The sequence below is a fragment of the Pogoniulus pusillus genome, chromosome 15 (assembly GCF_015220805.1).
Source record: "Pogoniulus pusillus isolate bPogPus1 chromosome 15, bPogPus1.pri, whole genome shotgun sequence".
Classification (NCBI taxonomy): Eukaryota; Metazoa; Chordata; class Aves; order Piciformes; family Lybiidae; genus Pogoniulus; species Pogoniulus pusillus.
Genome location: NC_087278.1, coordinates 26,194,172 through 26,206,289, shown reverse-complemented (window position 1 = coordinate 26,206,289; position 12,118 = coordinate 26,194,172).

The following is a 12,118-nucleotide window of genomic DNA, read 5'->3' as shown; positions in this document are numbered from 1 at the left end:
TTCCACTTTGCCTAGGTTGCTCAAGGCCTCATCCAGCCTGTCCTTGAGCACTTCCAGGGAGGGGGTATCCATGACCTTGCTGGGCAACCTGTTCAGTGTCTTACCACCCTCCCTGTAAAGCATAGGTTGCATGGGTTCTGTCTTAGGACAGGAGAGCCAGGCACCTGCAGGTGGTGTTTCATCCTTTTCCTGAGCACAGCCTGCATGGCCATGAAACACCCTGCCTGTGTCTGTAAGGCTGAGCTGTGGAGGGCAGAGCATGGTGTTGAGCATTTTCCCTAGTGGTGTGTAGTTTGCTTGTGAGCACTGTGGCTTTGTCAGGTGCCTGGCTGACACTCAGACATTGCACAGGGCACAGGATGCAGCTCAGTCACCTGCTTCCAGTTGTCCATGCGGATGATGCCAGACCAGTCTGAAGACTTTGGCTGCATGTTGAGTTCAGCCAACCTTGTTGTGCTGCTTGTGCCCAGGGACTGAAGTAGTCCTCACCCCTGTGTAGTCATTAGGCATGCTGAGGGCAGTAGGATGTAAAAGGTAAGGCTGTTGACCACTGCTGGGAAGTGGCTCCATTTGGATCTGCTGTGGACACTGTGCAGTGCTTGCTGTTGCAGACCAGCCCCTAGATAATTACCCTTTGCCAGGCTAGCTCTCTGCTTCAATCTGAAGTGCTGGGCTTACTGGAAATGATGATAGCTCACTCCTTTGCTATGCCTCTCTTGCTCTTGCCTCTCCATCCCTGGCAAGGCTTACAAGGGCCTGTTAAAACTGCATCTTAATACTCCCTGCTGCTGCGAGCTGCTCTGCTTCCTGTTGAGCTGGATGGTTATCCTCTTGGGTCCCACTAAGCAAGTGAACATTTAGCACTCAGACCACCTGGAATTACTGTTTTATTTTATGTCTTCATCTTCTGAGTTAAACCTTCATCACCTTCCAAGTTAAACCTTCTTTTAGACTAACTTTAACAACTGTGAGTGTAAAGAAAATGAGGCCACAAGTAACTGTCCTCTGAGTATATGAGTAAGTGGTATTCAATAAACTCCTAAAGTACCTTTTGAATAGTTCCTGTTGACTTCTAATTGAATTTTCAATGAATTGTTTTGCTCAAATGGGGCTCACAGAAAAGATGAGTTGCATAATTTTGTGCTTATTAGAAGGGAGCAATTAGAGATGCATAACAGATTTGAAGCTAAGTTCTTACCAAGATGTTATGGAATCCACATATTGTGTGAGAAGCTTTGTTATTATGTGATTGCCTTGGTAGTAAAGGAAATACTTAAACAGGTGCACAAAGGGACAGAGACTTGATTAGAACAGTATAATATGGAGCACTGAGACCTGAGTCCCTGAGATTTAGGTCTCTACTCAGTTGTCTTTAACCAGGATCTCAGTGTGCTGCATGAATGTGATAATTTCAACTTCTAATTCTCCTCTGCACAGATCAACTTTTACAGAAAATGATTGAGAACTTTTTAATTTATATATACACACAAACCCCCTCTGTGCACTGAAAAGAAACACCTTTATTTTTCTCCAGAGTACAAGTTTTCTTTTCAGATACCCACAGCTTTTAGTATGTGGAGCAAAGCTGTCAAAAGCTGTCTGGTTTTCAGGAGAATGCCGTTTTGGAGCTGCCTGGCAGAACTCCTGCAGATGTGTTGAGTTGATAGCTGCCTCTACAGCTGAAGAGTTTTGGTAGATCATAGAATCAATCAGGTTGGAAGAGACCTCCAAGATCATCCAGTCCAACCTAGCACCCAGCCCTATCCAGTCAACCAGACCATGGCACTAAGTGCCTCATCTTGTCTTTTCTTGAACACCTCCAGGGACGGTGCCTCCACCACCTCCCTGGGCAGCCCATTCCAATGCCAACACTCTCTGTGGCAAGCACTTCCTCCTAACATCCAGCCTAGACCTCCCCCGGCACAACTTGAGACTGTGTCCCCTTGTTCTGTTGCTGCTTGCCTGGGAGAAGAGACCAACCCCACCTGCCTACAGCCTCCCTTCATGTAGTTGTAGACAGCAGAGAGGTCACTCTTGGTGGCCTGCACTGACAATAAAATTAAGTGATTTTAGCCACAGCTCTACCTGCTTGATGCCTGCTGTATGCTGAGTGGTGGTGGTGTTGCTTAGTCCTGTGAGGGCTCTTCAAGTCTGGACCTTGCTCCTGAAAAGCAAACAGTGACCAGTTTTCAAAGACTGGGCTTTGGATGCACAGAAGGAAACAAAAAGTTGATTATGAGCCACAAAGATGCTGAAGGCAGTGGAACATCTGCCTGCTGAGGACAGGCTGAGGGAGCTGGGGCTCTTCAGCTTGGAGCAGAGAGGCCTGAGGGTGACCTCATTTGTGTTTGTCAAGATGCGCAGGGCAGTTTCAGGAGGGCAGAGCCAGGCTCTGCTCTGGACTGGAAGATCTTTCAAGGTCCCTTCCAACCTCCTACCATTCTGTGGTTCTGTGAAAACTGAGATGAGCACTGGAATGCCTGGAGAGAAGTCCTTTATCATTTTGTCACACTGCAAGGTTTGGCCTGTTACAAGATAGCCCTGTGCATATCTGAAAGCCTTTTAGCTGAGTATGAGACCTGTATACATGAGAAGGTTACTAGAAGGTGAATGCCTGATGCTGCATAGAGCAAGGACTTCCCAAAAACACTGTGTTTCTATTTATACCAATAACAAAATCCTCATTGAGCCAACATTAAATTAGGTCAACATTCAGTGCTCTTGAATCATAGAATCATAGAATCAACCATGTTGGAAGAGACCTCCAAGATCATCCAGTCCAACCTATCCCCCAGCCCTATCCAGTCAACTAGACCATGACACTAAGTGCCTCATCCAGGCTTTTCTTGTTACTCCATGCACAGGCAGGAAGAGGAAATCCTTCTTTTGTTCATGCTTTTCAGCTTGCACTGGTGATACAGTGAGATGTCCATCACTTATTTCTCTTAGAGGTCTCTGTAGAGTGCCTAAATAAGATAGAGGCACATAAATATAGACAAAACAGCTGACAGCCTGAAGTTTATAGATACCTCACTGGTAAGTAACTTGAGGAATTACCTTAAAATCATTGAGTGAAAAAATTGCACAAATTTAGCATGTGGGATAAAAAAGTTGGTGGGTTTTTTTCTCCTAAAATGTATTAGGAACTGAGCAAACTGTGTTAGATATGAACTATTTCCCCTGATTTTGAAGTTATTCTGCTTTTCTAGCTTTGCATTCAAGTCCAGGATTCTGCAAAGCCTCTAATCTTAGACCACTCTGTGAGCTTAAAAGTTAGGTGTTGCACTCCCAATGTAGGAGGAAAAAAAAAGACAGAAAAATTCAAGACAGAGATTCAAATCTGAAATCTGTTACTGTTTATGTACTGCTATTTAGGCCTTGAGTCTAAAGAACTAGACTAAGAGCAGAAAGGAGAGCACAGGAAGGACATGGACCTGAAGGGGCAGATCCAGAGAATGATCAGGGGCTAGAACACTTCTGCTGCAAGGACAGGCTGAGGGAGCTGGGGCTGTTCAGCCTGGAGAAGAGAAGGCTCCAGAGGGCTATAAGAAGGCTGCAGAGGGACTGTTTGCAAAGGACAATGGTTTGAAATGAGAGAAGAGCAGGGATTCTATGGAATGAGAAACTGAAACTGGAATGTCAGCATGTGTGGGTGCAAATGAAGAGATACAAATTTGATAGGTGGACTGTTCAGTGGACAAAGAATTGGCTAGATGGTGACATCCAGAGGGTAGTGGTCAACATCTTGATGTCCAGATGGAGATTGGTGACAAGTGGTGTCCCTCAGGCATCTATACTGGGACCAGTGCTGGTCAGTACTTTCATCAGTGCTATAGACAGTGGGATCCAGTGCACTGTCAGCACATCTGCAGGTAGCACCATGCTGAGTGGTGCTGTTGATATGCCAGAGGGATAGGTTGTGATTCTGAAGGACTTGGACAGGCTGCAGAGGTAGGCTGAGGAGAACCTCAGAAGGTTCAATAAGCTCAACTGTAAGGTCCTGTACCTAGGCTGGGGCAGCTCATGATAACAATTCAGGCTAGGGGATGACAAAATTGAGAGCAGGCCTGCAGAAGACTTGGGACTTCTGGTGGATGAGAAGCTGGACATGAGCCAGCAATGGGCACTTGTAGCCCAAAAGGCCAGTGGCAGCCTGGGCTGCATCGAAAGCAGCATGGCCAGAGATGCAGAGAGATGATTCTGCCTCTCTGCTCTGCTCTGGGGAGACCTCACCTGCACTGCTGTGTCCAGCTCTGGAGCCCTCAGCACAGGAAGGACATGGACCTGATAGAGCAGGTTCACAGGAGGACCGCAAAGATGATCAAAGGTCAGGAGCACCTCTGCTATGAGGACAGGCTGAGGGAGCTGGGGTTGTTCAGCCTGGAGAAGAGAAGGCTCCAGGCAGACCTAATAGCAGCCTGCCAGTATCTGAAGGGGGCTGCAAGAAGGCTGCAGAGGGACTGCTTGCAAAGGCCTGCAGGGACAGGATGAGGTAAAACAGTTTGAAATAAGAGGAGAGCAGATTTGGACTGGGTATCTAAATCCAGATTTAGACTGGATATCTCCACCATGAGGGTGGTGGAACACTGGAGCAGGCTTCCCAGGGAGGTTGTGGAGTCTCCTCTGGAGATGTTCCAAATGCTGCTTGATGTGTTCCTTTGTGAGCTGCTTTAGGTGACCTTGCTTTGGCAGGGGCATTGGACTGGATGGTCATTGGAGGTCCCTTCCAGCCCTAACACTCTGTGGTTCTCTGAAACAAGCAAATTCATCCTGTGAAGTTTTTAAATTAAGGCATTTTAAAGTGGTGCCAGATTATCTCACCTAGTTAAAGGTTCCTATGCTGTGAGCTACTGATTTTCCCATGAGCATAGGTAATGAGTGGTTGATGCTACTTGTTGGTTGATTTTGTAAGCCAGATATCCTCCTGCATTTCCAACATCTGCTGTGCCAGGGTGTCACAGTCTGGAATCAAATCATGACCTGTGTCATGTTCCTGTTTCAGCAAGTTGCATAAAAGTGGTCCATGCACTGCTCAACCTGTCAAGTGTATTGTGTGAGCCAAGTGAAGATGAAAACAGGGTTGGTTTTTTTATAGTGAATTTGATATCCTCAAGTTATTCATTGTCCTTGGTGGATCTGATGCCTGCTAATCACAGAAACACAGAAACCTCCAGGTTGGAAAAGACCCTCAGGATCACCAAGTCCAACCTACAACCCTACTCTACAAGATTCACCTTAAACCATGTCCCCAAGCCCTTAAACACATCCAGGGCTGGTGACTCAGCCACCTCCCTGGGCAGCTCATTCCAGTGCCTGACCACTCTCTCCATGAAAAACTTTTTCCTGATGTCCAGTCTAAACCTACTGAGTCTCAGCTTGAGGCTGTTCCCCCATGTTCTATCTCCAGTTACCTGTGAGAAGAGACCAGCACCAATCTCTCCACAATGTCCCACAATGTTTCCACTCATTGCCAAATAATGTTGTTAGACCTTATTAACATAATGGTGTGATCTTTCCCCCTACTATTCAGCTGCAGTTATTCTTCTGTGATTGTTTTCACAGGGAAGAAATCTTTCTTTCTTCTCACGTTTTTAATTGACAACTTATACCTAAGGCTCAATTCCAGTCTCAGAGCATTGGCCTTGCACTTTGTTTTTGTGTATATTCTCATCAAACTGCATATGATGATCAACAATGAAGTCTCAATAAATTATCATCTTCCTAACCATTAAAAGTCCTTCTGATTGTCATAAAAGTTAGTCTGGCTGAAAGTGTCTTTGGGGTTTTAGCCTTAATTTAATGCAGGCAACTCTGGAATCTTTGCCAATCTTTGTGCACTCATTTTATCAGTTGTGCACTGATAAAATACCAATCCATTTCCAAAATGGCTTTTCAACCTCTGTGAAAAACAAGGAGGCTTTAATAAATCTTCTTAATGGTAGCCTGAAATTACTATTTAAAAAAAAAAATCATTTTATCTCTCATGGAAGTTACAAACTCAAACAAAAATATAAACAGCTCGAATCAGCATCCTCTTGGTTGTCCTCTTTGCTTTGCTACAGGTGTTCTTTTCATTCACCTTTGCCCTTTTCTTCTTTTGTTTGCTTCTTAGTGGATAACTGTCAGTTTCTCATCCAATACCTAAATTATTGCAATGTGTAAGGTACAAATAGCTTAGTAAGGTACTTAGTAAAGCTTCTGTTCCACTGGAGAATTTCCTTGTAGCCTCAAATTTAAATGAAGGGGATTTTATCCTCTTCTTGAGAGACAGTTGTTTGGATATGAAATCAAGGCATTGAAAACCAGTGCCTGGGTTTTGTCTTACTTGTGCTGACTCCCTTTCCTGGGGTAGAGGCAACCCCTGACTCCTGAAATGCTGCAAAACACCTGCTTTAGCTCAGGTGTTGCAACACCACTGATTAATTGCCACGGGAAGGTGGTCAAGGCCCTCACAGATCAATGTCATCAAAGGCAAAGCCACATGGACTCCAGCTGATTGAATGTGAATTATGCCAGAGATGTTTACTGATCATTTTGGCTCTCAATAAATACCCTCAGGGCATAAAGCACACACCTACACATTAGCATAATTAGCCAAGGACAACCCACTCCATCAGCATAAACCATGCCTTGTTCTCCTCATTAACGAGGTGTCTGTTATCTGTCCTTTCTGAGATAAGGTAGCCAGCAGCTGGGGTGGACCAAGGTCAGCATCTGCCTGATATTATCCTTCTTTACTCCGTTCCCACATTCTTCTTCACTTTGCATTCCCACACTGAAACTCTTGGGCCTTTGGGAGATGCTCAGGGATGCTCCCAGGGCTGTACTTATGCAGAGCAGTGGGACCAGGTTGGCACAGGGGTTTGAGGTAATCCTGGGGCTGCTGGCTGCTCAGTCCAGCCAGGCAAGAGAGCCAGCAGGGCAGCAGAAGTGATATGAGCCTCGGGATGAAGTGCACAGCATGGTTCCATTCCCCATTCAGCGGGGAGATGAGCAGGAGCTGCTGCTACCTGCTTCTGCTGCCTGCTCCCTCTCTGGGAGAAAGTGGGGAGACACTCAGACAAGTGTCTGAACAAGTGTCTGTGCCCTCTTGAAAGCAGCAGAAACTTCAGGTGCAACAGCTGTAACAATCAAATAGCAACAAGGCTGCTTTTTTCTTTGTTGTAGGAGAAAGCCAGTGCAATTTCATGCCATGATTTAGCCACTGTGCAGGTCAAGAGCAAGAAGCTTGCATGTGCAAACAGATTACTATAAATCCTAATTTTTCACCCCAAGCTCAGAATAGAACTGTCTCCTATTTTTTATTTAGAAACCTGTAAAACTTTGGTTTAAGATGCACTTAAGGAAAATTATTGAGTTAGCAACTGAAATCTTGTAGAGTCATTTTCATCTTTAGCTCTGGTAGCTCCAGGTGAGAGGAGCATCCTGCCTTCATGGTGGCAGTTCTTCAAGGACTCTAAAGCTTTCTATTTCTTAGGCATACCAGACACCCCTCTTTAACCTGTGTCAGTACTGGTTCCACCATGGCTGGTTCTGGAAGCCCAAGGGAAATCCAAAGAAAATGAAAGGTGCTGTGGTACTTTTATAGGGTGGTATCATGAACTGTGAAATGTAGCATGTGGGTGACAATGAATGTAAAAGACTGCATGTGTTTCCTTTTGAATGTCATGTCCATGAGCTGGATTATTAGTAGGAGCTCTGTAGCTTAGAAATACTGAAGAGAAGTGAGATGGAAAGAAACTATTTCTAGCAGTTTTTGCAGTGAACCACATTCTCTGTTCTGTATTTCCCCTTTCGCAACCAGATGCAGATTTCAGTGGCCTAAGCTTTCCCATTGGGATGGTCATAAACTGTTCCCAAAGCCAAAAGTGCTTCCTTCCAGCATTATAAGGGAAAAATCTATTTGCATTTCCAGCAGATCAGGCTTCTTCCTAGGCATGGACTCACTGGCTGGGAGGTCAGCAGCTCACTGATGATGTCATACCATGTGTTTCTGATGGTGGACTTCAAGAGTCTGTTCCTGTGCCAGGAAATAAGTGGCTGTGGTTTGGTATGGTTTGCTGATTCCTTTTAAGTGCAAGCTAAAATGCCTTGAGTTCCCTTCCAGATCTTGTAGGTACAGGCATGCATGCAACTACAGAAAGGACTTTTGACCTTGCCTGGGACAGAAATGTGCCAGGCAAGGGTTTGGTTTTTTTTTCAAACTATTTATTTTGTATTTACCTAACTGAGGTATAAATGAGAGTGATGTCAGCAGGGATTAATATTTAATGCCCTCTGCTTGGGTTGGAGTAATCTTGAAATACCTGCCCAGCCAGAGGGACCCAGGGAATCACAGCTGGCTCATCACTGGGATTATACCCAGTGATGCTCCCTGATGTTCTGCTCTGGGAACAAAACAGGTCGTTTGAAGACAAGCAGGAAGCATTGCCAACTGCAGTGGCAAGGTTGGCTTCTGCTTTCTTCCACCTGTAGCTGCAAGGTCGCTACTCTCACCTTCCTTCTTAGACCATCTGCACATCTCAGATCTGCGCTGTAGCTGACCCTGTCTGCGGGGCTGGCCATGAGAGAGGGCAAGCCTTCCTCCTGGTGGATTGTTCAAGCAAGTGAAAGCTTCAGTCAGTGGTGAAGCATGCCATGCCATGCCATGCCATACCATACCATGCCACACCATAAACATGTGCTTGGAAGGAGCCCAGTGCTTAGTTTAAACAAGCCAACTTGGGGTCAGCTTGTGGCTTCTAGTAACGCTGGTACACAATGGCCCAGGCAAAGTGTCTCCTGTCTCTTCAGGCATCAGGTGTAATTGCCATGTTGGCACTCAGACAACATTTCCAAAGGAGCAATGTGATGTGGGACATCAGTCTTAGCTGGTGAATTTTGCCCCTGAGTAATTCTAGTCCTTTGATTTGCATTCCTTCTTATCTTGAAAAATGTGGTGGTAACGTGGTAGTAGTTCAATGTCTTGAGGTGGTTTTGAAGTAGATAAGCAAACCATTATGCCTCTGAGGTTGCATAATTCTATGGCTGTGTCTTACCTCCAGTGACTGGCATGTAGTATTTCTTGTATCCTTTATGATGTGTGTCAGCTTTCCTGGCTGGATGTTGTGTCCAAATGACGTGAGCACTCGGGTAAACATCTCCTCGAAGCGCCAGAGTTTGGCACACTCAGGGGCAAAGGTACTTGTGTGGAGTATGTTAAACATCACCAGGTGTGTTGTGGTTTTAGAGTCTTGTGCTTAGGGCCTCGATCTACTTTTCTCCAGTGTAGCAAATGTTTGCTGTCAGCTAACACTGTTACGAGGACTAAGGGGTTGTCTTTCTTTGCCCGTCCATGATGAATTTGCTGTTATGTCAGTAGGAGTTGTTCATTTGCCAGTAGTGTGCAGTGCTCCATTGAAGAATGTCTCTTTTACAGGTGGTTTCATGGTGACTGTACCCCAAAATGTCTAGATGTCTCTCAGTGGCAAAAATTGCATTGTTATTGAATGTATTATTTATTAACAGTATCTTCCTGTCATTTTCTAGTTGCATTTTACATAATATACTCTGTGCATCTCATGTGATTTTTTATAAGGGAAGTCTTATTTATAATATTCATGGAAGTGGACTGAAAGAACAAGACAATTTTGTAGTAGCCCATGTCTGTTTTTCGTAGCTGTAGAGTCTTACTAAGCATGATCAGAAGGGGCAGGCTCATTAGTTTTGTTTAATTCTGATGGAGTTTTTCCAAGGTAACTGTTATGTTATTTATGATTTGGATTTCATTATCTTAACAAATAAATATGTCCATTTTAAGAAATGAAAACAGTATTTGTGGGGTTTCTTTTCCCTCTCTTTCCCCCTTTCAGTGGCTCTGGATATATGAACAGCCAAGGTCAGGTATACTTGATTGATTGCCATGTCAAGATTTACATCCATTGACCCCATCTGCTATTCTGCCTACTCAGTTGTAGCTTAGTGAGATAAATTTATCTACAGTATTAGTCTGATAATTAACCTGGAGTTGAAGCTATGGTCTAGTGCCATGGTCTAGTTGATTGGTTAGGGCTGGGTGATAGGTTGGACTGGATGATCTTGGAGGTCTCTTCCAACCTGGTTGATTCTATGATTCTATGATTCTATATGCTTTTGTCTTTGCAGAACAACCCAGAAGCACAACTTTGGATGCCTGTAGGAATCCCAAGGTGATGCAGGTGTTTTATGAAAGAGGTTCCCATTTGGTGCTTGAATTGGTGTAACTGAATCCCACTTGTTGGACTGGATGTCCCAATGCTCAGTCTGGTGCCTTCATAAGGAGCCTGAAGTACATCTTCTGAAGCAAATGAGAGAGTTGTGGAGTCTCCTTCTCTGGAGATATTCAAAACCCACCTGGGTGTGTTCCTGTGTGACCTACTCTAGGTGATCCTGGAGGGTTAGACTCAGTGATCTTTTGAGGTCCCTTCCAACCCCTAACATTTTGTGATTCTAGTGTCTGAGCACCTGACTGACCCAGCTTAGATATCCTTAGCTTTTCAAGCCAGGTGTTTCCAAATTCAGATTTTATGTGCACCTCTTCAAGGTAGCTGGAGTTTGACACCAAGCTCCTTTTGATTACAAAAATGTCCTCTCTCACTTTAAATCTTCCCACACCATTGCTCTCTCAAGCAAATGGAAGATACTGATATGACCCTGACCATTCCTAAGGCAGTTGGTTTAGGATTCCAGCAGCTCCATGTCCCTCTTACACTGAGGGCACCAGAAATGGAAGCAGTGCTGCAGGTGGGGTCTCAGCAGAGCAGAGCAGAGCAGAGAGGCAGAATCCCCTCCCTGTGCTGCTGCTCTCCCTGCTTTGAATGCAGCCCAGCACACAGCTGCCTTCTGGGCTGCCAGTGACCATTGCTGGCTCACAGAGCCTCATAGAAGAGCCATGTAGTTTAATCCCTCTGAGTTCCTCACCAACTGACACCTCCAAGATGATGTTGAAGGTCACATCCAACCTAAAACCATTCTATGAATCTATACCCCAAAATATTTCATAAGAACTTTTCCAAGAGAGGGAACATTTTCTAATGTGTTGGATAGAAAGGCTACAGGAGAAACGTTACAGATGATGAGGAACAGCTTTCCAGAATCCCTGTTTCAGAATCTGTCGTGGTACTAAAAATGCAATACAACCGTATTGTGATGCCAGATCATCACCTGACTCTCTGTGTGGTGGTTAAATTTAAACAGAAGTGTGTTAAAATAACATGAAGTACTTGAAAATCAAATGAGTGTAACATCTTCCAGTAAGGAGATGAAGCAGAAAATATGTGTAGGAGAGACAACATCAAGTTTGAAATAGTTCTCCCACCTCTCTTTTACAATCCTATGCCATGACTGAGCATTTTTCTCTTAGGCTAATGCATTTCTTAGAGTCTTTTACAGCTCTCAAAATTTGTTTCATTCAAGTTCACTCAATCAGAGAATGTTAGAGGTTGGAAGGCACCTCCAAAGATCATCCAGTCCAACCGCTCCTGCCAGAGCAGCATCACCTGGGGCAGGTCATGCAGGAACACATCCAGGTGGGTTTGGAATATCTCCAGAGCAGGAGACTCCACAACCTCTCTGGGCAGCCTGCTCCAAGGCTCTGCCACCCTCACAGTAAAACAGTTTTTCCTTAGTTCATGTGGAATCTCCTCGGCTCCAGCTTGCACCCATTGGTAAGTATTTACACAAAGGGTACTTATAACACCTGGCTGTGTCCTGGCACTGCCCTGCACCTCTTGATAAACAAGAATGAGGTCACCCCTCAGACTTCTCTGCTCCCAGCTAAAGAGCCCCAGCTCCCTCAGCCTGCCCTCAGCAGGGAGATGTTCCACTCCCCCCAGCATCTTTGTGGTTCTGTGCTGGCCTCTTTCAACCAATTCCCTGAGATCCTTCTTGAAGTGAGGGGCCCAGAACTGCAGACAATATTCCAGATGTAGCCTCACCAAGGCAGACTAGGGAGGGAGGAGAACCTCACCCTTTCTAAGCCCCCCCTAGGATGCCAAGCTATTACAAATTTCATTTGAAGGCTTAACCAGTGCAAACCTGTGTTGTCAGCAAGAACCAATGTAAAGAAATCTGCTAGCCCATCTACAGTAGCTCAGGCACT